The following is a 4,945-nucleotide window of genomic DNA, read 5'->3' as shown; positions in this document are numbered from 1 at the left end:
CTGAAGTAAGGCTGAATAGATGATGAATTTTGAGATGATTGATCCATCAGTATATTCATATCATTGTCATCTTCCATTCCTTTACTATTGCAATAAACATTTGCTCCATAGGCTTCTAAGGAAGAAACACTTTTTCCCAACTTTCATAAGGCACTTGCGATTGACTACACAGTAGGAAAATAGTAGATGGATGTTCCAGTCAAGTAGTAGATCCATTGATGATCAAATCCAAAACTGATTTCATAATTATTGCACCCACATCAATAGGTTTTCCAGTTTGAATACAATAATTCAAAATAACACTCTCCTTCGTCACCTTACTGATTTTCATAGCAGGAAGTAGGTTTGATGAAATAAAAAAATGCCATGCTTTAAATGTAGGATTCAATAATGATGAAGAAAAACTTACGTTTCCATCATCTCGGATCTCCCAATTTGCATCTTCATCAGTAAGAAATTGATAGAGTTTATTCATATTCTCTCTTGTAGGGGTAAACATTACGTAGTGGTAAATAAATACACTTTCAATCATAAACATATCATTTATTCTTAAAGGAGTGAATTGTACAAACCTGCCTCAAACATAAACAATTCCTTAGTTGATTCCATGAAGATTTACATAAAACTCTTTCACCACAGGGACAACTACGACGATAGTAGTATAACAAAGCAGTTCTCAGCGTCTCTGTGCAACAATCTCCTCCACTCGAGTATTCAGTGTGTTGAATCCTTGATTCATAAATCCCCTTTCCTTTATTAGCCTCTTTTTCACAAGAACTCGATCGTATAATTTCTGCGCATCGAAATTGATGAACTTCCTTCGGTTGAAAATTCTATATCTCGTGGTATCTTCAGTGTGGGAAGCCATTGAATTTGCAGAATGTTCACTCTTCCCTCGTTTTCCCCTCTAAAATAGGTTTAGAAATCATTTTTTGGGAATTATTAGGAAAAGAACCCACCAAAAATAGCCAAAAATCACCTTTTAACATGTTTTAAGTCATTTTTGTCACCGTGACGCCTCAGGCCCTAATTCAGGTGCTTCAGGCGCCAGCTCTCTGGAAAGAGGCGCCTCAGGTGCCAGTTCCAAAATTTGCACAGTTTCATTTTAAATCCAATTAATTCTAAAATTTTTCATAAAATTGGGTAAATAAAGATGTTTTTAAATATTTTCTCTATTTTAATTTTTTCAAATACACAAAATCAATAAAACTACAAATTTATATTCAATACTCCAAACTAAATAGATAAGCAAAATAAACAATGATAAATATGGGTTGCCTCGCACAAATTGCTTGGTTTAATGGCATCAGTCCGGCATTCTCAGTCTGACCCAACATTAAAATCTCTTTAAAAACTGGTATTTGACCATTAAAATATGGTTTCAGTCTATGTCCGTTCACTTTAAATATCTTTCTAGTCTTGGGATCTTTAATATTAATAACTCCATAGGGATAGACTTTTATAAATGTGAATGACCATATACACCTAGACTTCAGTTTTTCAAAAAATAACCTCAATCTTATATTATATAATAAAACTTGTCAACTCAAAATTTAATCACAAACAAAACAAAAATTAAAACTAAATTAAAACGTCTCTATCGGATGATCGGGAATCCCGTGGTGGAGGTAACTTATGGTTGCTAACGAGATTTCCTTTGGTCTAAATGAAAGTATGGAACTCAATGAGTTGAGTTTAGTAAATTCATTTGGACTAAGTGAAATGTTCTATGCTCAAATTCTACCGGTAAGTAGCATATTTTTCCAAAAATAAGTCTATATGAAGACATTCCTATAAGAGCCTTATAAGCAATTATGTATGACGATAATGTAGTATCTTATCTAGTAGACCAAGCCAATTTATAGGGATTTATAGCTTTTTCAAAAATTTGTTTTATTTCACGATTTGATATTTCTGCTAGACCACTAGTCTGAGAATGATAAATAGTAGAGAATCTATGCATAATATCATATTTTTTATCAACTTCTCAATTCTCTTATTTATAAAATGAGTTCCTCCATCTATAATAATTACTATCAGCATTCCATATATTGTCAAAATATTTTTATTTAAGAATTTAGAAACACTCCAAACATCACATTTAGGTGCAGCAACAGCTTTAATCCATTTGGACATATAATCAACAACAAGTAATATATATAAGTTTCCAAATGAAGGCATAAATAGTCCCATAAAATCTAATCCCCACACAACAAAAATTTCTACTTCCAATGTGTAATTTAGAGACATTTCATTTCTTTTAGAAATATTTTCTACTTGCTGACATCTATTGCATGTTTTAATATATTCATTAACATCTCTAAAAAGAGTAGACCAATGAAATCCAGCTTGCAAAATTTTATAAGCAGTTATATTTGTTCCAAAATATCCTCCAAATTCAGAATCATGATATCTTTCAATTATTTGTTAAGTTTCTTCATAATGCACACACCTTCTAATAATTAGATCTTTACATTGTTTATATAAATATAGATCATCCCAAAAATAGAATTTTGAATCATATATAAATTTCTTTAATTGTTGATTCTTAATATCTAGTGATAGAATATCACTTACAATGCAATTTACTATATCGGCATACCATGGTGTATTTATTTCATCAATACTATATAATTGTTCATCAGGGAAATTTTTTAAAATTTCATTTGCAAAATTAATTAATATTTCTTTTTATAGTCTAGACAAATGATTAGCTATTTGATTATCATTTTCTTTTTAATCAACTACAGTAAAGTCGAACTCTTGCAATAAAAGTATCCATCTAATTAATCCTGATTTAGCGTCATTCTTTTGCATCAAATATTTGATAGCAAAATGATTTGTATGCACTTTACATTTAGTTCCAATCAAGTAAGGTCCAAGTAAGGTCTAAATTTAAAATTTATCAAAGGCATAGACAATATCTAATAACTCTCTTTCAGTAGAATGTAGTTAATTTGAGCAGCATTCAGAGTTTTACTTGCATAATATATTACTTTAAAAACTGTTGCATCTTTGTCCCAAAACAACTCCAACAGCTTAATCACTAGCATCGCACATTATTTCAAATGGTTTCTCCCAAGCAAGTGGGACTATTATAGGTACAGTAATTAATTTTTTTTTCAATAGTTCAAAGGCTTTTATGCATTCCTCTTTAAAATCAAATTTCATGTCTTTTTAATGTTGTTAAATCGACGGTAAGAATGACGGTTCTCTCAATAGATGCATTGAATGTGGACGATTTTTGAAGGGATGCTTAGGCAACTCTTGAAAACTCTTGTACAACTTTAAGAGAAACATTTTGTAGGCCGAAAAAGGGAATCTGGAGAGTCCAGAGTGCCCATAGAGTGTCGAGAGGTCTACGGGTGTCCAGGAGAGTGTAATTTAGGGTTAGGTATTGTGAGAAATTCTTCGAGAGATTGTAAGAGTGGAAGGAAAGTGAGAGATTTCTTCCTCCTTGCTGCTTTGAAAGAGAATTCTGTGTGCTGTAAAGAAAGGAAGAGATTCATAGGAACTTTGAGGATTTATTTGGGGAAGAATTTGAGATAAGTTATATTTACTTATTATAGTTTGTATGACTTTGCTTTTATATATGAAATCCAAGTTTTGTCGTATCTTCTCCATGAGTTCTGAGTAGTTTTTTCTGTCTTTCTCCTTGTCTTGAGATTTTGAGAAATGGTGATTTGAATTGGTTGTGCCATGAGAATGTTAAAGAAGTTGTGATGATATTTTCACTTTAATCTAAATTTACATTCAATCTGGTCAATTAATTCGTTAAAATATATTGAGTTTTACAACTAACGTGAGAATTACATTCAAGATTTAGGGAGTTCAAAGTCCTTGGAAGTTGGGTGCAAATAAATGGGGAAATAAAAATTATCAGGTGCAGAATTGGATATTTTAGAGTGGCAGACTAAAATCCTCAATTTGATTCTATCATTTGGGTGCTGAAGTGTAGATGTTAGCCCTCAGGCGAGGGAAACGTGGCAGCTCCAAAGTAAGAGTCGGTATCCTCCCAGCCTAGCCGAAGATTCAGTAACCAAGTATAATATTAGTCAATGTTCTTTATGCCTGGTCCAAAGGGTAAAGAATATGCATGCTCCTATTTGGCACAATACAATTTGAACCGATTCACTTTATCCATTCACTTAAATTTCTTGACAAGGAGAAGGATGTTGTCTTATATATTGAACTTCACATTAGAAACTTTATTAGTAGAATTAGTTGATTGAGAGTTTATTAAAATTACATTTTTATTTTAATTGCCTATTAGTGACAAATATGCAATTTGAACTATGTTGTTGTGCTTAAGTATTGATTTTCTAAATCTTAAGTTCATAGCCTCTAATATTACACACTTTGGGATCGATATCCACGACTACATTAGAGCCTGTATTACTTAAGCGATACGTATACTTGCGTTGATAAGTGTGACTTTACAATTATTGAATATTTTATACACATATTTATCAAATCTATAACTATTGTCAAGTTTTTTGTGCCGTTGCCGGAGATTTAAATCTTCTAGCAGCAGTATCAAATTCTTGTATTTTTGAGCATATATAAAGTCGCTGTCAAATGCCGAGAGTAATTATTACTGATGGAGGATCTCATTTTAGGAATAAGAGAATTGACAAATTGATTAAGAAATATGATATTATGCATAGATTCTCATGTGGTCTAAAAATTAGATTTTAAAAAAAAAATCATAATTAGAGTAACGGACAAATTAAGACTATTAGAAAACTTTTACTTGAATTGCAACTTATTTTCATATTTAGTTAACTATTTTTCTGTGGACTGATTTCAATTGTATGCGTAAAATTTGGACCTGAAAATCTTATACCCTACGATTCAGAATTAGAACGCACTGGTAGGAGAATTAGAAAATCGAGAAAAGAACCTAGAAATCCTGACACAATGGAAAATAATGAGAACAATCAAG

The 4,945-nt window shown here is 31.5% G+C and overlaps 1 protein-coding gene across 1 annotated transcript in view; it reads left to right on the top strand.

The window, feature by feature from the left end:
* LOC110018402 (protein OPAQUE1-like) overlaps positions 1-4,945 on the top strand; it is a 98,465-nt gene that overhangs the window by 54,993 nt on the left and 38,527 nt on the right. The window lies entirely within an intron of this gene.

Source organism: Phalaenopsis equestris, unplaced genomic scaffold (genome assembly GCF_001263595.1).
Source record: "Phalaenopsis equestris unplaced genomic scaffold, ASM126359v1 Scaffold000021, whole genome shotgun sequence".
Classification (NCBI taxonomy): domain Eukaryota; kingdom Viridiplantae; phylum Streptophyta; class Magnoliopsida; order Asparagales; family Orchidaceae; genus Phalaenopsis; species Phalaenopsis equestris.
This window is presented reverse-complemented; position numbering and strand designations above follow the sequence as displayed.